Genomic DNA, 23,028 nt, shown 5'->3' on the forward strand with positions numbered 1-23,028 from the left:
GATTGTTTGAATTCAAGGCTGTTTGATCAGCCCGGAGAGTTATTCAAAATAAGCACCTCCTTGAACTCCATTCTTTTATCTGTGCATATTTCTCAACCTTGCTTATGAAGCAGTTATGAAATCAGTCCAAAAAGGCATCCACTGTCACCAGGGCCCTTTTATTTGACTTTTAAGTTGCAGGAACAAGTTCTTGCTTTTCACTCCTTAAAGCATGAGTTGTCGTAACAGTAAAGATGCATTGACTTCAGCATGTGCTAGTGGCATTGCCACACATCGAGAGGGTCACAGTCTTTCACAGCCTTGAAGCCTGAAACTCATTTCTCCTTTTAGTTTGTGCTAGTATACACTTCTGTTATCATGCTGTTTTGCCAGCACTAAATTCTTGTCTAGATCTGTACCCTTTTTCTTTAAGTTTCCATAGTTTGTCTGGAAAGCCCTTTGCAGCGTTCTGGTCTGCTGCTGCTGCGTCCCCTCGTAAGCTCAAATTATGCAATGAAAATGTTTCATGAAGTTATCAAGCCATCCTCTGGCTGTAAATATTCCCTTGAGTGGTTGTTCCCGAACCACCCGTCTTCTCATTGAACACATTGTGTAATTCCATAGCTTTATCTTGAATGATGTGGTCAACAGGAATGTTTGTCTGACTTGTCCTCCATCCACAAGCTTAATGCTTTTTCCATTTTTACTTTAGCTTTGTTTATCACGAGATGTGCTATTTTTAAACTTTGTGGATCATTAAAGATCACACTTGAACAAAGTTCTTTTGCTTTAGACTTTATTGAACAAATGGTTGACTTTTTAACCCCATACATCCTCCTGATTGATGCTCCATTTAAGCCACTGTCTAGTTTATCTGAGATTTCCATTTTTTGCATTTCTGTTTTATCTTTTTAGGTGTTTCACGGCCTTGGGGGGTACTTATTTATGTTTCAGTATTTTTAATGGCTCAATATTTTTCAAGGAAGACCGCATGTATGTGGTGCACAAGATGCACAGAGGAGTACATCTCTTTTGGAGATGTTTGTTATGGCTCAGAGTCCCGTTTTGGGACGTTTGCTAATTTTTCATTGTTTTTATCACTTTTGACTTGGAACTGGGAGCTGAAGGTGACCTTTGAACTTGAGCAGCAACTTGCTTTAAAAATAGAACAAATAACCTGTAAGGCCAGGCCTGAAAATTAATTGCAGGTTGTTTCTTGTAAAGAAGTGCTGTACAGATTCTGGACAGACCTTATGCTCCAGCATGTGGTAGTTGTTGAATGTTAGCTTGGTCCTCTTGGGGAGATGGTCAGTCTGGTAGGAAGAAGTCAGTGTTTGAAATGTTTTTTTTTATTCTGTTTAGGTGAAAAGGATTGTACCTTTTGAAAGTTACAGAACAGGTTTAATTGCTCTCTGGTTGTCCTCTCATCATCAACTTATTGAAAGTTCATAATAGAATCTCAGTGATAAAAATTGAATGAGATTCCTTGGAGCCGACTGGAAGCTTTCCGCATTGGTGTTGTCAGAAATCAAGCAAGATATGCTTCTACTTCGTGGTAATATTCTGGATCGAGGAGACTATTTAAGTGAACTTGGCCAGTTACATTTCACTTATTTTTCCATTTAAATCCCTTACTGTGTCTGAGAGAGAATAGCTCATAATGAAGGGCTTTTGCCTGAAATATCGATTTTCCTGCTCCTCTGATGCTGCCTGACCTGCTGTGCTTTTCCAACATAACAGTCTCAACTCTAATCTCCAGCATCTGCAGTTCTCACTTTCGCCTGAGTGTGTGTATGGAATGAGGTGTCAGAGGTGGTGGAGGCTGATACAATTGTAGCATTTAAAAGAAAACTGGATGGGCATATGAATAGGAAGGGTTTAGAGGGATATGGGCCAAGTGCTGGCAAATGGGACTAGATTAGGTTAGGATATTTGGTCGGCATGCACAAGTTGGACTGAAGGGTCTGCTTTCGTGCTGTACAAGGCTATGACTCTTTTGTTTGCATTATAATCTTGGTGTCTACAATTGGCCATTTACAAAATCTGGCACTGATATTCCAAAAAGTCTGGTGAGGAACAATAGGGGTCAATTTTGTCATTGAGTATGTTAGTTTCAGTGTGGTGTGAAGATATGGATAGGGGTGGCTGATTTGATTTGGCTGTCTATCTGTATTGTAACACCCTGAAAAACACTTTGATGGGGTCTGGTGTTGATATTGCAAGTACATGGATCTGTGGGTAGAAAATCATTTGATAGTGAGTATGAACTATAATGCCGTAAATCTGGCTTCACTAACCAGCTGCATGATTTTTAGATACTGAAACAATTTAGGAATATCAGCTTTTCAGGTACATTTAATCCTTTTAATTTCTGAACTGATATTTGACTCTTTGAGAGGTGCAGTTTTCTTTATCGAATATATAAATTGCTTTTTTCTTAGTTTTTCCCCTGTTTTTTGTCTTGAGTTCTTTTTGTTCAGTCCCAATGCAAACACTCCTGAACTGTGATCCTACACATGTAGGATGACCCCCCAGTGCTACTGTGCTTCAAAAGTTCAAGTAGATTGTGTGATTGAGCTGTTTAATCATAAGGCCTGGCAGTTGACCTTAAGCTTGTCTTCAGCCAGTATTCAAGCAAACACAGTTCCTGAAAGTGGATAGTAGGCAAAGCATGTTATTAACTATCCTTCAATCATTCGCCATGTATTTAGTGCAAGAGTGAGCTGAGATATTTAATCAACTACAGAATGTTGCAATTTCTGAAACTAAGTTTAGTAATTGAAATCATCTTTCTTTTGGTTCTTGTAAACTTCACATGGATTTTTGCTTTCATGTCACACCTTTTGGGTTTGGAGGTGGGGTGTCATAATAGAGCAAATAATTCAACTGTTTTAAACAGCCAGTAGGTGTACTGAGTGATTTGATTTGAAGGGCACTGTTTAAACAGATACTAATTTATTGTGTATAACATGGATTTGTTAAAACCACAAATATATTCATTTCATTTCATTGCCGTGGTAGTGGTGAACATAATGCCATCAGCTATTGTGTAAATGGTGATTGGACTGAGTAGAGACTTTTATTTTTGGCTGACTTCAGTGCAGATAACGAACGTTTTTCCTTTTAAAGAATATTTTATAATGTAATCTAGGCAGAAAGTTCTATTGGATCAAATTAATTTGAGGCAAATTATTTGGGCTGCTCTCAATTGCTTCTATGACATCTGTTTGCCAGCTGTTGGACTTAGTTGGCTGGCAACATCAGAGGGAAAGAGACTTAGCATTTCAATCTGATGCTCTTTTGTCAAGAACCTGTTGTTTCCTGTTCTAAAGATGCTCATGAGCATTTTAGTAATTGTTTAACTTTGTTCGCCCAGACTAATAGAATAGTAAGTGCAAACTTGCTGAATCTTGACAAAATGAGAAGGAAGTTGGAATAGCCAGCTAATATGATGTTCATGAAAAAGTTGGTAAATATTAATATAAACCTACTATGTCATGCTGCAATTATAAAACCAGATTATTAATTACTGTAGGGACAGTTATGACTGCTGGTATTATCAGCTGAATAGTCATAGAGTGCAATGGGGAGGTGTGGTGTTTACTCATAGAATGCACCATTGATTCAGACTAAATATTTAGCTATGTATAAGATGTTTGAGATTTGTTCCACATTTGTGTTTGGTCTAAACTTTTAAATTTGTGCGTATAACCGCAGGATGAAGAGCTGGTTCTTATTAGTCTGCCTTTTGGGGTTGGTAACAGCTCAATAGTTTAAAGTGAATGATCTTTAAAAAACTTGCCTGGAATCGAAACACTGGCATGAACCATTTGGGCCAAATGACTTGTTTGTGTTGAGTAGTATGCACCTTGCAATCCTTAGAGTGTATCACACACACTAAAAATCTTCTGGTTGTGTAATAAATGAAAGCAATGGGAATATTTGCTGCAAGTCTTGTTGGGAATGTCAAATGAGAAGGTGTTTGTGGACTAATGGTATTCCTGAGGTGTTTGGTCTAGTGTCAGGATTCTCTGTTTCTTTTACCATTGTCCTTTTTGCTTGCCCCACTGGTATAGTTTTAGCTTTGCATTACCCCTTCTCCTTCAGATGAACTGTCATATTTGAAGTTATTAAAAAGGTAAACAACAGAATTGTAATGAATTACACTATATTTAATTGCTTTTGGTATATAATATACCAACACAAAAATGATACAAAGAGTATTGCAAGACACCAACTTGATCTTGAAATGTATCCATCTACTGGACAGGAACTAAAAAAGACAACACAGCCAATGTTGTCTAAGAAGCCTTTGTAAAATTTGATTTTTTTTTGAACGAAGGATCTTATTGCATTCTGGCAATTTGTTTGCTAATGTGATGATAGGCATTTGACCGATCATTTTGATGTTTGTTCTCCTCATGAACTGAAGTCCAAATTCCATGTGCCTGTTAGAATACCATCGCCTTGTCCTTCACCTATCTAACATTCTTAACTGTGGATACAATTTCTGTTTCAAAAACTAACACAGACAGAACATTCTACAGCTTCACAACTTATTTTTTAAAAAGTCGTGTGAGAAAGAAATACACATTCTTTCTTGTAACCATTTGTTTTTGAACCCTTAATGTGCAACAATTTATATCTACCTAATATATCTAATCTGTCATCTCAATCTCCTTGTTCCGACAAATTCAATTATCATTTCTCAAGTCTCGAATTTATACTTCCTGCCACTAGGCAGCAGTTTTGGAACCTATTGTCTCAACAGGGGATGGTGACAGTGTTAATGTTACTGGAGTAGTTGTGCGGAGGCTTGCACTAATTCTCTGGAGACATGAATTCCCAACACAACAGCTGGGGGAATTTAAATTCAATTAACAAAATTAACTTGAAATAGTCTCAGTAATGATCATGATACTACTAGATTGTAATTAAAAAATTTAGTCACTTTCCTTCAGCAGTGAAATCTGTAGTCCTAAATGGTCAAGCCTGTATGTAACTCTAAACACTCACTGATCTGGTTGACTTTATAAGGAGAAGGGGTGAAAATGAATTAATTTGCTTATTTACTGAGGTGGTGAACACATCAACTGTATGGCTGCCTCCTGTGCTATAACAATTGTGAGAAATTTTTTGCCCCCTCAGTTGATATGCTTCCCTCTGCCCCTTTTAACATGCTCTAAAGACCTCATTAAGGCTTTATATTTACTTATTTTGACCAGTAACTTCAATTATTCCATCTCTGTCATATTGACCTCCTAAACTGATGCAGCATCAATGAGAAAATATCAAGCTCTCTTCGTCACTGCTCTCTTCTTTCAACTTCTACATTGAATAACCTCACATTCTCAGCAGTTTGAAGGTACATGCCAACTCACCATATTTTCTTCTGAGTTAGATAGCCTCCTGTCCTACCTAACTATCCCCTTCCATGTGAACTCCCAAATTCACATCTTAGGGTATCCCTTAACACTACTACTGACTTAGTGATGACAATAAATGATGAATGACTTTGTCACTAAAAATGAAATAATCTAATCAGTTGCCATTGCCATAGATCCCTGCTTTTATCAGTCTATTAGGCTGAACTTCCTTCAATGCTTCCACCGGCATTAGCCCTGAGTTTGCATTTTTCTCTTTTTCCCATATCTGAAGAACTCTGAGTTAATCTTGTCTGAGACCCACATCCTAGTCCCTTGATTCTATTCCCAATAAATGTCTGACCATGTCATTTCACATTTCCCCATGCCCACCTCATCACCATCCTGTACCTTATCAGTTTCTCTGTTCGCTGATATTGTTAAGTTATCCTTCTTAGCTATTGTGTCTTTCACCTTCAAATCTTCTGGCTCTGCTCACTTACTTGTGAAAATCAATCCATGACCCTGGCATCCTTGCAAACTACTCTTCTATCACTGATTTCCTTTCTTTTCCAAAGTCCTTAGGTTTATTTCCACCTCCCAAGTCTATAGCCTTTTAGACTCCAGATGATTGTCCTACTGGATTAGTGGTGCTGGAAGAGCACAGCAGTTCAGGCAGCATCCAAGTAGCTTCGAAATCGACGTTTTGGGCAAATTCCTGATAGGCTTTTGCCCGAAACGTCGATTTCGAAGCTACTTGGATGCTGCCTGAACTGCTGTGCTCTTCCAGCACCACTAATTCAGAATCTGGTTTCCAGCATCTGCAGTCATTGTTTTTACCTGATTGTCCTACTGGCCAAGTTAGATCCCAAATGATACCTGACTTGATAGATCATATGCTTTCTTTATTCAGCACGATGGTCATTCACTGAAATAGTCATGTGAAGCTACAGAGTTTAACAATAAACATATTTATTACACAAAAAGCAAAAACAAGGTAAACAAACCAAGCAATCCAGATATGGAATGTTAGAAAAATCTTTTTTTTAAAAGAAAGGTCAGAACAAAATTTAAAACTATTTCTTGTTACTGCTTAACAGCAATTCAAACCCAAATAAATGACATCTATATATCAGATCTTCAAATTTAATTTATTCTCCCCAGTTTCTGTTTTGTGAACTATGAAGTCGCCTGACATGATTATTTGCAAAACTGAGAGCTTAGACTTCCATAATGCACTTTTCTACTGAGGTAATTCATGCCTTTAACTGCTTTGAAAAATCTCCTTTTGGGGCAGAGACTATACTTCTGACCCCAGGCATGTCTCCTCCAAACTGCTATAAAAAAACTTTCAATCTTTTTGATTTCTCAACCAAAAAATATATCCTTGATTTTTCTGAATCAAAGACAGCCTTCAACATTTATTTCATCTATCATAAAGCACAACAGTATAAACAGTTTGCTATTTAACTCTCTAGGAGTTCCCTTCTCTGACAAATTGGATTAAATCACTGTTCCAGTGCTTTCTTCCCCAGTAGAATCCTTTCATAAAGTAACTATCACCCCAGGGCTGCTATGTTTAAATCCAATCCTCAAAAATATTCTCTATATCTCACACACCTTTCACCTCACACTTTTTCCCCAGAACTCCTGTTTGAATTCTTCTGATCAGATTATCAAACTGCCACAGAACTGAACCAGCTGTTATCATTCACAAGTGACATCTTGTGTTAATGTGACAAAGAAAAGCTTCCCTTCTGCATGCACTCCTCACCAATGTCCTGTACCATCTCAACATGATGTCCCAACTCCTATAGTCAAAGTAAAGACAGGCATACCGATTGCTGCCTTAACCACCTGTGATGCAAATTTCAAAGAATTATGCACCTGAACTCCTAGATCTCTCTTTTCTACAACACTAACCAGGGTCCTACCATTAATTATATAAGTCCTGTGCTTGTTTGCTTTACCAAATTACAATACATTGCATTTATCCAATTTAAACTCCATCTGCCACTCCTCAGCCCATTGATCCCATTGATCAAGTTCTCTTTATGATCTTAGTCTTAGAGTAGAATCATAGAATCCCATCCTTCAAGTCCATACTGACCCTCCGAAGAGCATCCACCCAGACCCACCCCCTACCCTATCCATGTAACTCTGCATTTCCCATGGCTAACCCACCTCTCCTACATATCCCTGGGCAGTATGGGCAATTCCGCATGGCCAGTCCACCTAACCTGCACATCTTTGGACCTTGGGAGGAAATCCACACAGACATGGGGAGAATGTACAAACTTCACAGTCACCCTGGGGTAGAATCAAATCTGGGTCACTGGTGTTGTGAGGCAGTAGTGCTAATCACTGAGCCATTGTGCCACCTACTGTCTTAATTGTCCATAGTACCATCAATTTTCGTGTCATCTGAAAGCTTACTAACCATGCCCCCATATTCTCATCCAAATTGTTTATATTAAAGACAAACAAAAGTGAACCCAGTACCAAACCCTGTGGAACACTGCTGGTCGCAGGCCTCCACTCTGAAAAACAATCCTTCACCACCACTCTGCCTCCAACCTTCAAGCCAATTTTGTATTCAGTTGGCAAACTCACCCTGAATCTCATGTGATCTAACTTCATTAATTAGTCTATGATATGGACCTTGTCAGATGCTTTACCAAAGTCCATGTGAAACAATGTCTACCCCACTGCTCTCATCAATCCTTTTAGTTACTTCCTCAAAAAACTCTATCAAGTTTGTGAGCCTGATTTCACTCGCACAAAACCATGCTGACGATCTCTAATCAGTCCTTGCCTCTCAAATGCATGTAAATCCCATCTTTTGGAATAACCTCTGACAACTTACCCACTATCAATGTCAGGCTCAAAGGTCTAAAGTTCCTAGGCTTTTCTTTCAAGCCTTTCCTAAATAAAGGCACAATATAAGCCACCTCCAGTCCTCTGCCACCTCACCCGTGGTTATAGATGATACAAGCATTTCTTCTCGAGCCCTGCAATTTCTTCCCTAACTTCTCACAATGTCCTGGGGTACATTTGATCAGGTCCTGGAGGTTTATCCATCTTTGTCGTCTAAGACCTCCAGCATTTGCTCTTCTGTAATGTGAACTGTTCTTAAAACATGAGTTGGAGGTGTTGGTGTTGGAATGGGGTGTGCCAAGTTTAAAAATCACACATCAGGTTATAGTCCAAATAATATAGTGCTTCCAAATAAATCTGTTTGACTATAACCTGGTGTGATTTTTTTAACTTGGTTCTTAAAACATTAATATTTATTTCCCTGAATTCTCTAGCCTCCATTTTCTTCTCCACAGTAAAAATGGATAAAAAGTATTCATTTAGTATCTCTCCTATCTCCTGAGATTCAACACACAGGTGAACTCACTGATCTTTAAGGGACCCTGTTCTCTCTCTCATTGCTCTTTTGCTCTTAATGTCCTTACAGAATTGTTTTGGATTATCCTTAACCTTATCAGCCTTGACTATTTCATATCCCTTCTTTGTCCACCTGGTTTCCCTCTTAAGAATGCCCCTACATTCTTTATACTCTTCAAGAGATTCATTTGATCCAGTTGTTTATATAGTCATAGACATGTACAGCATGGAAACAGATTCTTCAGTCCAAATTTTCCATGCCAACTAGATATCCCAATCCAATCTAGTCCCACCTGCCAGTACCCGGCCCATATCCCTCTAAACCCTTCCTATTCATATACCCATCCAAATGCCTTTTTAAATGTTGCAATTGTACCAGCCTCCATCACTTCCTCTGGTAGCTCATTCCATACATGTACCACTCTCTCTGAAAAAGTTTTATATCTGTCCCCTCTCACCATAAAGCTATGTCTTCTCATTCTGGACTCCCCCACCCCAGGGAAAAGACTTTGTCTATTTATCTTCCATGATTTTATAAATCTCTATAAGGTCACCCCTCCACCTCCAATGCTCCAGGGAAAGCAGCCCCAGTCTGTTCAACCTCTCCCTATGGCTCACATCCTCCAAACCTGGCAACATCCTTGTAAATCTTTTCTGAACCCTTTTAATTTTCACAACATCTTTCCGATAGGAAGGAGACCAGAATTGCACGCGATATTCCAACAGTGGCCTAACCAATGTCCTGTACAGCCGCAACATGACCACCTAACACCTGTACTCAATACTCTGACCAATAAAGGAAAGCATACCAAACGCCGCCTTCACTGTCCTATTTACCTATGACTCCACTTTCAAGGAGCTATGAGTCTGCGTTCCAAGGTCTCTTTGTCCAGGAACACTCCCCAGGACCTTACCATTAAGTATGTAAGTCCTGCTAAGAGATGCTTTCCCAAAATGCAGCACCTCGCATTCATCTGAATGAAACTCCATCTCCCACTCTTCAGCCCAGTGGCCCATCTGATCAAGATCTCATTGTAATCTGAGGTAACCTTCGCTGTCCACTACACCTTCAATTTTGGTGTCATCTGCAAACCTACTAACTATACCCCTTGTTGTGCTCCCACCCAAAACATTTATATAAATAACAAATTATCTTTTATTCTGGACTAGAACCTCAACATTTTTATTCATCCATTTTTCCCTACTCTTAGTACATTGGTTTTAATAGGAACATAAGTCTAAATGTCTGTGAACTAGTTCAAGGAGAATGGAATGTATATGTTTACTTTCTCATTTGTATTGAGTGCATCCAGGTTTTACAAAGATTGCTCTAAGGAGTTTCTGTTTGTAATATTTAGAAAGATGCACGGATTTGTATAGAACCTTCTACAACTTCAGGGTGTCCTAAATGCTTCACAAACTTTATAATGTAAAAAATGTGTCGCACGAAATTCTCATGATCAGCATTTTTTATAATATTATTTGATAAATTTTGGCCAAGGTATTGTGGATAACTCCCCTGTTCCCTTCAAAATAATGCCGTGGAGATCTTGCTTGCACCTGAAGAGGGAAATCAGACCTCTGTTGAATATTTCATCCCAAAAGACAGTGGTAAACAGTGAAGTGCCAACTTTTTTTAATACTCATGTTCTGGATTGAGCCTTGAACCTGCAGAATTCTGACTCTGGAATGCTACCAATTGAGTCATGGCAGATGCAATATGCGATATATGTATTGCAGTGGATTATCATGTTATCATGTCTGTGCAGGTTAATTTTACTGTGTTGAAGGCCAGGATCTATCTTTTGCTTTTATTTAAATTGAAGTATTCAAAGTGTGTGTTTTGCTAACTGTTTATAGTTAGTGGTGAGGACCTGAGGGATGCTTTGTAGACTTCAGACCATTGATGTTTTTGGAATGAACTTGAGATTGGCATTTGCTGCCTGAACACTGCATGAAACCTTGGCAGCTTACGTTTTTCAAGATGTATTTAATTTCACAAATGTATCTTAAAGGAATACTTTTAGGGATTAATCACTAATTGAAGATCCAAAATATAATCGTATCTACTGATTGCTTAAGATGTCTATCAGTATTAAAGGTTGCAATTTTCATACATTACCTCTTTGCAGATCACTGTAATACCTTGAGGAATACCTTTTTTTTGGTTTTCAGTTTTATGTAAACTTTGTCCAATAATGTAAACACGCAATAGACTTTCAGCATTAATCTTCAGTGATGATACCAACAGTGGAAATTAGAGGTTTAGCTAAAAATGATTGGAGAGATTCAACCTGTTTATACGACATATAACTTCTGTATATAGGCACTGGCAGCAAGATCGGCATTTATTATCCCCAGTTGCTGTCAAAAATGGGAGGGAGTTACTTTCTTGAAAGACTACAGTCAAGATTTCGAGGCATTCCTTAAATGTTGGCAAATGGAAACAACAGTGTGATACAATCTTTCTGCTGTAGTGGGATTCTAGTTGATGTTCTGTTCAGAATTAGCCAGAATTGGAACAATGCATCTGGTAGCAATAAATACCAGATACTGCAATGGTGTAAAGAATATGAGCCCTGACAATATTGCTGATGGCTGGTATTCCAAAATTAGCTACACCCTGGCCTGTGTTATAGACTGCGCGTTCAGTCTTGACCACAGGATTGAAAAAAAAAGAGAAATTCTATTTGGCCAGTTAATGCTCCATTGATAGCATTGTCACTGACGCCTTCTATCGAAGAACATCATCTGCTTGGTCCTCAGTTTCGATTCTTCCAGGGTCACACTGTTCCTGACTGCAGTACACCCTTGGGCCATACATGGACAAAAGAAGACTGTGGAAGTGCGAATGACTGCTTTTGACATCTTGGCAGCATTTGCCTGTGTAGTGCTGTTCTAATAAAATAGATTGTTAAATATTACAACAAATACAAAATAATGCAATTCAAAACAATACAAAAGTAGTAGGAGAAAGTGAGGACTGCAGATGCTGGAGATCAGAGCTTTTCCAGCAACGCATTTTTAAAATACAAAAATAGTACAAAATTAAACCCAAATAATAAAAAAAATCCCCAACCCACCCTCCTGTACGAATGTATAAACATATATAGAGAAATATAAAATTTAAAAAATCCTAAACTAGCTATTTAACTAACTAAATAAATACCTAACAACAAACAAATAAATAGTAATAACTCAGCCCAGCCAAACAAAACACTCATACATTCACAGTTCCTCCTCCCTGGATATTGGGCTCATGAAACACAATCGTTATGGCTATATAAAAGCCCTTGTTGGTGTGGCAGATAAATCTATGTCCAGGTATTTTAAAAAGGGTTGCCATGTCTTGTAAAAATTCTCAGTTTTGTGGTGTACCATATTTGTGAGAAAATCCAGGGGAATATGCTCCATAACAATCTTCTGCCAACCCGACAGGCCTGGGGGGTTTTTTGGATATCCAATCTAACAAGATATTCTTCCTTGCACAGAACGTAAGAATATTGAAAAGTTTTTTCTTATGCGCGTCTGCAGGAAATACAAGGGGTAGGCCCAAAAGGAGAGAAATAGGGTCCTTCTGTACCCCAACACCTAAACTCCCCTCCATTGCACCCACCACAGCGCTCCAGTATGTTTGAAGCCTGTCACAAGACCAAAGACAATGGGTAAGAGTGCCCGTGCAGACCTTGCACTTGGGACATGATGAAGATACCCCTGGTTTAAATTTTGACAAACAGCCTGGGGCTAAGTGGACCCTGTGGAGAATCTTCAACTGTAAAGCATGGGTCCTATTGCAAATTGATACCTTCGTTGCATTCTCCCAAATGTCCTTCTACGCCTCTGAAGAAACGTCAACACCCAGCTCTCTCTCCCACATCTTGGAGTTGATCAGACTCATCTGAGGTGGCACCCCCCAATTGATGATATAAAGTACTAACAGCGAATGTACTCTTAGCCCTTAGTGCCCCCCTTTCTATGTCAGATTTGTAGGGATCAGTCAAAAGTGTTGTCTTTTTTTGAATAAAATCCCTAACTTGAAAAAAACGAGAGAGGTCTCTATTAGGTAACTCATACTTCCGTACTAACTGATCAAAGGACATCATTACGTCTCCCTCAAATAAATCACCCATGCAAGATACACCCCTAGCTGCCCCAATGTTTAAACCCTGAATCTATCATACCCGGTTGAAAACCCGGCATACCCACTAAAGGTGTAAACAAAGATGCCAATATTTGCCAATATTACCTTCCCTCTGCCGAATTGCTCTCCATGCTATAACAATATCGATGACTATTGGATTATGGTAATATTCCCTAACTGTCCTCACCTTGTCCAAAAACAGCAAACTGGTAAGGGGGCACCTTGCCTGGGAGGCTTCGATATCTAACCATATTGAAAGAGGATCCCCACAAACCCAATCACTCATGTAGGTCAAAAGCGAGGGTAATTGGTAATTTTTAATGTCCGGAAGGTCTACCCCCCCCCCAAAAAAAAAATCTGAGAGGCTACTGCAGTTTGGCTAATTTAATGAGGGACCGTTTACAGTGCCAAATAAACCAACCGTTCAGTCTCCTGAGTGTTTGTTTATTGAAAATCAGGGGGAGCATCCATATAGGGTATAGCAAACGAGGGAGAATATTCATCTTAGTAAGCGCTATCCGACCCAATCACGAGACTGGAAGTGCCTCCCATCTTAGGAGATCTTGTTTAATTTTTTCAAATAATTGAGTAAAATTGGCTTTGAACAGCCAATCCAGAACTGGAGTAATGAATATGCCCAAGTACACAAAATCTTTCTGTGACCACCTAAATGGGAATCTATAGTCACTCAAGAGCCAACTCTTTCGTAAGACCACCCATAAGACCCCACTCTGGAGCAGATATATTGAGATCCTCACGAATGGCCTCTGTCAACGGTTCAATCACCAACGTAAAAAGTAATGGTGAAAGGGGACAGCCCTGCAGCTGCCCCTAGAAATATTAAAATTGCTTGATTGTACCCCGTTGGTAATGACTGCCGTTGAGGTACAGTGTAGAGAACCTTTACCCATCTTATGAAAACTTTGCCCAGACCAAACTGGTCTAGAGTATAGAAAAGGTACGGGCTCTCAACTCGATCAAATGCCTTCTCTGCATCTAAAGAAATCACCAATCCCTATGTTGACTGCTGTTGGCATGCTTGAATTACGTTAAACAGCCTCCTAACATTATTGGAGGATTTGCGACCCTTTATGAAGCCAGTCTGATTCTCTTTAATAATAGAGGGTAGCACAGTCTCCAGCCTTAACACGAGAGCCTTCGAGAGGAACTTAAAGTCCACATTTAAGAGCAAGATGGGCCTGAATGAAGCACAGTCTTCCAGATCCTTCCCTTTTTTTTTAAGGATAAGTAAAATATTGGCCCCTCTCAGAGATGGTGGGAGACAATCATGACTGTATGAATCATTAAACATATTCAGAATTGAGCCTGACAGTATACTTATAAATTCCTTAGAATTCACTGGAAAGTCCGTCAGGACCGGGCACCTTTCCACTCTGAAGGTGCCTCTCAGCTTCCTGCACTTCTTGCTCTGAAAATGGGGCATTGAGAAAGGACTGTTGTTCGGGAGTCACACCCGGGAGCTTCAGATTCCTAAAAAAGGATTCCATTTTGGCCTGCCCCTCCTCACAATTCTCAGACTGATATAATTTAGAGTAGAATCTCTGGAACGCCACATTAATCTTTTAAGAATTACATGTTAGGTTCCCAGACCCTTCCCTAACCGCTGTAATGGTTTGTGTGGCACTTCTCTTTCTGGCAAGGTGTGCTAAGTATTTGCCTGGCTTGTCACCATGCTTGTATAACCTTTGCTTTGCAAAAGCCAGCTCCTTCTTTGCCATCTGCGTGAATTTAGTGCAGACCACAGTGCCGTAATCCTCTGTAGTTTGACCAACGAAGGTCTGTCAAAATAGGTCTTCTTGGCTGCCTTCAACCGTGCTTCAAGGAGGCATTGCTGCTCAACCTTCTGCCACTTCCTACTGGTGGAATATGAAATTACTAGGGAAACTGCTTTGGCAGTTTCCCAGAGAACAGATGATCTGTCAATGCCTATGTTGATGTCTAGGAATGCCCGAAATTCCCTACAGAAATACTCCACAAACTTACTGTTCATGAGAATAAAGGGGTGCATTCGCCAGTACCTTGAATCCACTGTAACATCCTTAATCTTAACCATGAGGTACACTGGAGCATGATCAGAGATGGCATTATTACCAATCGTACAAGATGCCACCAGATCCAGGATTACTGCAGGGGTCAGAAAAAAAATCAATCCTCGTGTGACGTCTGTGCGGATTGGAGAAAAACGTGAAATCCCTACCTGTAGGGTGGAGACACCTCCAGACGTCCACCAACCATAATTCCCCACACAGACCCAGTTTACTTTGTGCAGAGGGTATTGAGGGACCTTTAGGCAACCTGTCTACTGTGGGGTCCATGAGGCAGTTATAATCTCCCCCTATAATGATGTGCCTAGACTTGAGACTTATCAGTTTAGAAAAAGCATCTACCAAGAATTTAAGAGGATGAGCTGGGGGACAATAAACATTTAAAACACCATATTCTTCCCCATTTATCAAGGCTTTAAGAATTTCAAACCTCCCGTATGTGTCTTTAACACATTCTAACAATTTTAATGAGATTTTTCCTAACCAATATAGCCATTCCCCTACTTCTGGTATTAAATGATGAAAATTCAACTCTGTCAAAGCCATTCTGCTGTAATTTCAGATGTTCCTTGTCATCTAAATGTGTCTCCTGTAACAAAGCAATATCCACCTTCTCCTTTCTAAGACTCAAGAGTACCTTCTTCCTCTTAATTGGTGAATAACTTCCTTTGATATTCCAGGTACACCATTTAATCAAATCATTAGCCACAATCTTCTGCAATTACATTTAAATTCCAGAGGAGGAACCCAAACCACAAATTGCTGAGCCTTAGTGTTGCATAAGGCTCAGCTACATAAACTAAAACCACTACATTTAACAAATATACAAAATTATTACAAATAAAAAACAAAAACCAGAAAACAAACCAACATATAAAGCGCCAATAGCGCTGAGTAGGGGAACTCACCCCCTGCCCAGAGGGGGCAACTACCCGTCCTGGACTGCCCATAAATAGGCATCTAACTATCTCAACCACCTTCACTTCTCCCAGCTAGAGCTGCATTGCAAGCACAAGCTAAAAAGAATAAACACCCCATAGAATATCAATATGAATAAAAAAAAATTCTTTTATTTAAAAAAAGGGGGAATATATACCCCACCCATCCTTTGGTATGTCCTAAGTTAGAAATTTAAAATGTACATCTTAACCACCGCCAGACATAGTTTGAACCAAATTCTTATCAATAGAGGGGAAAAACAAAGCTCCAACTGGATTTCCTCCATTTCTTTTAGAATGATGAACACACACCCAAGCAACAATGTTTATACATACTACAATTGTTTAAATTAAGTTAGTTTGTCCACAAAGTCTCTTGCCTTCTCTGATGTGTTAAAGAGATGCATGGATCCATCTAACATGGATCCATCTAAGGTGATCCGAAGCACTGCCGGATATCTCCGGGAGTACTGAATCCCAAGTTCCCTCAGTCTTCTCTTGACACCATACGATTTTCATGTCTGGATTATTGCTGCTGAAAAGTCCTCTAAAAACATGATCGTAGACCCCTCGTAAATTAGGGCCTTTGGATCCTTCCCCAGGCGTCTGGAAGCCTCCATGACTCTCTCCTTATCCCGGTAATGATGGAACTGCACCAGGAAAGGACAAGGGCGTTGGCCCAGACCCGACTTTTGCGCTGCAACCTGGTGAGCCATCTCTATTTTCAGTCCTCTCATGCCAGCCTCCAAGTCAAGGAATTCCAGAAGCCAATCTTCAACAAATTCTGCAGGCTGCTCACTTTCCTTACCCTCAGGCAGACTGATGCGTCTTCAAGGCTTGGATCTCATCCTTGAATGAACTGGCATCAGCTTCCACCACTGTGACCCTGTGCTCCACCTCATCCGTCTTCTTCTCCAGGTCTCCCAGCTGCTGCTCATGCTTCTGCAGCATGAGAGAGACTGGAGCCAGCTTCTCTTCAATCTGTTTCCCCAGCATCTCGCAAGATTTCGAGAGCTGGTTCACTAGGTCCTGTGGAGTAATCAGCTCTGAGGCTACTGCAGGCTGAGCTGCAGACCTGTCCTCAGATGCTCCTCCTCCCTTTTTAGGCATTTCTGGACAGCTGAAAACACAGGTAAATCAATTTTTAAATCTTTCTTGGGGCTCCACCATCTTTCCAACACCCCAAGAAATCCTGATGACCTGGGTTGGGCAGGTTAAAGGACCGTCCTGCTTCCGCTGCGATGCGAAGCTCTGCAGTGCGATCTTCTCCGATCGCTGCCATCTTAGGTCCCTGACTCTGTAGTGTTGAGGAAGCCCTATTTCAATCATAAGTTGTTGCGGGAAGGTGTTTCTGATTTCACAGTTGGTTGGAGTTATACCTGGCACAAATGAAGATACGTGTGTTTGGAAGTCACTCACCTTTGTTGCAGGACATTGCTGCAGAAATTCCTGAGTGTAGGGTTCCAGGCCTCAACCTCTTCAGCTGCTCCATAAATGACTTTCCTTTTATTATTATGTCTGAAGTGGTGATGTTTGTAAGTGTTTGATACCATTTGAATACCTCTAATTCTGAGGCATTCACTGTCCAGATGCGGTAAGATTTGGACTACATACAGCCTGTTGCTTATAAGTGACAAATCACATTTACTCCATTTAAGCACTTGGCAGTGAGCATCCCCACCAAAAGCAAATCTAACCATCTTCTTTGGGCATTCATTGGCATTACCTAAAAGCTGAAGACTGCTGTGGTTCGAGAATACAGCTCCTCACTTCAGGATAATTTGGGATGATAAATGCCCATGAATGAAGTTTAAAAAGAAAGTACCATACCTGAGTCCATCCACTATTTACATCAGGAGAATAAAGTTGACTAGAAACTGAACTCAATGAGCCATATAAAGAGTATAACTACTAGAGCAAATCACCATCAGTCTTGACAAAGCACAAATCAAGTTTGTGATGGAATATCCTCCATTTGCCTGAATGGGTGCAGCTGCAACAAAAATAAGCTTGACATCATTCAGGAAAAGTAGTACACTTGATTAGTACCCCAACCCAATACCACATACATTCACTCCTTCCACCACTACAACATTGTGTGCCATCAATAAGATGTACTGCAGCAGTCTACAGAGCCTCTTTTGGCAGCATCTTCCTAGCCAGGATCTCTACAATGTAGGCCTGCAGATGCAAGGAAGCACTACTGCTTTTGTGTTGTTCTTCAAACCACATGTCATTCTGTCTATACAATCATTCATTCTGGATGTAGGTTTGCTTGATGAGCTGGAAGGTTCATTTGCAGACACTTTGTCACCGTTTTAGGTAACATCTTCAGTGAACCTCCGGCTAACATCATCACTGAAGGTGACGAAACATCTGAAGATGAACCTTCCAGCTCAGCGAGCAAACCTACATTCATGACCTCCACCTGAGCTACAAATCTTCTCAAAACACGCTAATCATTCCTTTACTAGATCAAAATCCTGGACTCCATTCCTAACTGTACTGTGCATTTACTTGTACCACATGGACTGCAACAGCTGAAGGTGGCTAGCTACTGTTTTTAAAGGCAGTTAAAAATGGGAAACAATATTGGAATTACTAATGATGTAATGTCTCATGAAAGAATAAAAGTGTACAATGCTTCACAAAAAGTGGATTTTTGCTGCTACCAAAGTTGGGTTTGGATACTTGTATGTTCAATTTTGTTCAAGGCAAAGAGAAACAGCATGTGGTTGACTGCAGTTCTTTTATATAAAAGTGTGTTGTACTTTAGCCAGGCACGTTATTTTTGTGATGGTAGGGACTAGTATAGAATACAATCGGGTAGGAAAGCAGTGGCTAAGCTACAGTTATCTTGTTGGACACCAGTCAGTTAGAGACTGCAAATTGAATAGTTATTTCTGATATGAGAGAATCTATTGGGGAAGAAGGAATTCACATCTTGGAGAAAAGCTAGACTAATTCTGATTTTTAAAAAAATTCATAAATGTTCCAATCTTAATTGGCAAGGGACAAAAATGGCATGTGTTTCATACATAATTTGAAAAAAGTCATTAAGAACATGTTGTCTTGTCTGTTTATGATATTGCTGGTAGATTAACCAAGGCAAATTCACAGAGGAAGCCTTAATTACTTCCTTCGCTTGGGGAAATAAATCCTTATGATTTTACTATGCAACAGGAATTTACTTGAACAAGCTGGTGATGTGCTTCAAATTTAAAACAGTTTTGTTCTGAGATTCTCTGATTTAGAGATTCTGGTGTGCAAGTATGAAATGAAAACAAAGCTATGTCATGGATTGTGCCATATAAGTTGACCTTTGAGAAAGAAGAGGTCGTATCCTGGGTCGTCACTGTTTTGAAGTGTAAATCAAGAATATCAGTCATTAATTTTGAATGTGACATGGTTGATCGAATTAATTACACAATTGAAATAATTTATTGATGTCAAGCAGCATCTGATGCAAGTAGTTGATTTAAGGATCCTGCTCTGGATCAGGTTTGGCACTTTGGTTTCAAAATTGTACCTTCATAATGCATCATCCTCCTCTCCGTCCACTGAATCGTATATTCTGCGTTTTCTGAGGGATCTGATGACCATTTGTGCTTGAATAGCATCTCATGGTTTGGTAATGAAACCACCTAAATTGTGCCTATTTCCACTCTGAAAGTTTATTCCTCCCATAAACATGCATCAATTCCATTCAGTGCAAACATCCTTGAATGGCTTGTTGAGGCACATATCCGATAATTGAACTACAGACCTTGACCACCAGCCTCTTAGGTAGCATATTCCATGCATCTACCACCCTCTGAGTGAAATAATGTTTCTTCAAATCTGCACAATAGATCCTCGACTTAAACTTATGACTTCTGGCCTTAGACACATCTGCCATGGGGAACAGATTCTCACGATCTACTCTATCTATTTCTCTCATAACTTTGTATACATCAATCATGTCACCCCTTAGCTTCTGTTACAAAGAAAACAAACCCAGCCTATGCTCATAACTGAGACTTTTCATCCCAGGCAGCATTCTGCTAAATCTCCTTTGCATTGCAATCCCATCCTTCGACTAGTCTCACGACCTGAACTGCACACAGTATTCCATCTGTGGTCGAACCAATATTTTATAAATTTGTGACAAAGCTTCCTTGTTCCTACGTTCTATGCCCTGGTTAATGAAGACCAGTATCCCATATGTCACTTTCACCACCTTGTCTATCTGTGCTGACACCTTCAGGGATCAATGGATTTGTATACCAAGGTCTTTTGTTCTGCAGTACCCCTTAGGGAGCTACCATTCATTGTGTATCCTTCCCTTAATAGACTTCCCAAACCAAAATGTATCACTTCGCATTCATTATGATTAAATTTCATCTGCAATTGCTCTCCCTACTTTACCAACTGATCAATATTAGACTGCATCCTGAGAGAATTCTTCTTGCTATCAACACCATCAATTTTTGTGTCATCTGCAAACTTTCATTCTACATTCACATCAGGTTATAGTCCAACAGGTTTAATTGGAAGCACTAGCTTTCGGAGTGCTGCTCCTTCAGGTGGTTGTGGAGGACACAATTGTAAGATATGGAATTTATAGCAAAAGTTTACAGTGTGATGGAACAAATTATACATTGAAAAATATCTTGATTGTTTGTGAAGTCTCTCATCTGTTAGAATGATTATATATAAATCACAAAACGTTTTTAAAAAGTTACATTCTCAGGCTAACTGTAACAATTGGTGTCAGCCCAGATAAGATGTTGAAGTTGTTAGCTCCCTGTGTTCTGTTGTCTGTGCCATAATGTTTAGGCTGTTTCTAATCTAAAAAGTGAGTTAACAGAGTCTTAAAAGGATTCATACAGTGTTTGAGCAAAGCACAATGTTACAAAGTTACTTTGTAGAATCAGTCTAAACATTATGGCACAGACAACAGAACACAGGGGGCTAACAAATTCAATATCTTAACATCTTATCTGGGCTGACACCAATTGTTAGAGTTAACCTGAGAATGTTACTTTCAAAAAAAAGTTTTGTGATTTACATATGAAAAGTGAAACTGTCATGGTCATTCTAACAGATGAGAGACTTAAACAATCAAAGTTAAAAATCACACAACACCAGGTTATAGTCCAACAGATTTCATTGGAAGTACACTAGCTTTTGGAGCGACGCTCCTTCATCAGGTGATTGTGGAGGGCTCGATTATAACACAGAATTCATAGCAAAGATTTGCTGTGTGATGTAACTGCAATTATACATTGATTGTTAAGCCTTTCATCTGTTAGAATACAGTGATAGTTTCACTACTTTCATGTGTAAATCACCAAAACCCTTATTTTAAAAGTTGCATTCTCGGGTTAGCTGTTAACAATGGTGATAGCTAGACAATATGATTTGTGATTTACACATGAAAGAAGTGAAACTATCACTGTATTCTAACAGATGAAAGGCTTAACAGACAATCAATTTTTCAATGTATAATTTCAGTTACATCACACTGCAAATTTTTGCTATAAATTCTGTTACAATCGAGCCCTCCACAATCACCTGATGAAGGAGCGTCGCTCCGAAAGCTAGTGTGCTTTCAATTAAATCTGTTGGACTATAACCTGGTGTTGTGATTTTTAACTTTGTACACCCCAGTCCAACACTGGCATCTCCAAATCATGACTACTTAAACAATCAAGGTATTTTTCAATGTATAATTTCAGTTACATCACACTATAAACCTTTGCTATAAATTCTGTGTCTTACAATTGTGTCCTCCACAACCACCTGATGAAGGAGTTGCGCTCCGAAAGCTAGTGCTTTCATTTAAACCTAGAATAGATTAGATTAGATTAGATTAGATTACTTACAGTGTGGAAACAGGCCCTTCGGCCCAACAAGTCCACACCGACCCGCCGAAGCGCAACCCACCCATTCCCCTACATTTACCCCTTTACCTAACACTACGGGCAATTTAGCATGGCCAATTCACCTGACCTGCAGGTCTTTGGACTGTGGGAGGAAACCGGAGCACCCGGAGGAAACCCACGCAGACACAGGGAGAACGTGCAAACTCCACACAGTCAGTCGCCTGAGTCGGGAATTGAACCCAGGTCCCTGGCGCTGTGAAGCAGCAGTGCTAACCACTGTGCCACCGTGCCGCCTGTTGGACCATAACCTGGTGTTATGTGATTTTTAACTTTGTACAGCTCAGTCCAACACCGGCATCTCCAAATCATACATTCACATCCAAATTGTTAATATAAACAACAAACAGCAAGGGTCCTAGTACTGATCCCTGTGGTACACTGCTGGCCGCAGGCTTCCATTTACAAAGCAATCCTGTACCATCACACTTTGTCTCCTACTTGTAAACTAATTTTGGAATCATTTGACAACTTGCCTTGCTCCCCATGATTTCTTACCTTTTGGGCTAACCTTCCATGTGGCACTTTGTCAAGTGCCTTACAGAAGTCCATGTAAATCACATCAATTATTCTACCCTTATCATAGTCATGCAGCATGGAAACAGACCCTTCGGTCCAACCAGTCCATGCCAAACTAAACTAGTCTCACCTGCTTGCTCCTGGCCCATATCCCTCCAAACCTTTCCTATTTACTTATGTCTTCAAATGTCTTTTAAACATTGAAATTGTAGCCACATCCAATGTCTGAGGAAGTTCCACCCTCTGTGTAAAATGAATTGCCTCATGTCTTTTTTTAAATCTCTCTCCTCTCGCCTTAAATTTAGTCACCTTTTCAAAAAAAATCAATTAAATTAGTCAGGCAGGATCTTCATCTAACAAATCCAGACAGATTATCCCTAATTGATCCCTACCTTTCCAACTATTCATTAATCCTGTCCTTCAGAATTTTTTCCAATAAATTCTCTACTACTGACATCAGACTAACTAGTCTGTAATTATCTGGCCTATCTCTGCTGCCCTTCTTCAACAAAGGAACCAAATTAGTTATCCTGCGGTCATCCTGCACTTCACCTTTGGCCAGTGAAGTATTAAGTCCTAACAATCTCCTCCCTTGCCTCGGATAAATCTCATCAAGCTCTAGGGTTTTATGCAGCTGTATGTCTGCTAAAACATCTATCACCTCCTCTTTGTTAATCTTAGGATCAAACCTTGGCATCCAAATTG

At 39.8% G+C, this 23,028-nt stretch overlaps 1 protein-coding gene across 1 annotated transcript in view; it reads left to right on the top strand.

Annotated features, from left to right (window-relative positions):
• The window catches only part of sec63 (SEC63 homolog, protein translocation regulator), a 114,832-nt gene that overhangs the window by 7,716 nt on the left and 84,088 nt on the right, over nucleotides 1-23,028 (top strand). The gene's annotated exons all lie outside the window — the stretch shown is intronic.

Source organism: Chiloscyllium punctatum, chromosome 3 (assembly GCF_047496795.1).
Source record: "Chiloscyllium punctatum isolate Juve2018m chromosome 3, sChiPun1.3, whole genome shotgun sequence".
NCBI classification, from domain to species: domain Eukaryota; kingdom Metazoa; phylum Chordata; class Chondrichthyes; order Orectolobiformes; family Hemiscylliidae; genus Chiloscyllium; species Chiloscyllium punctatum.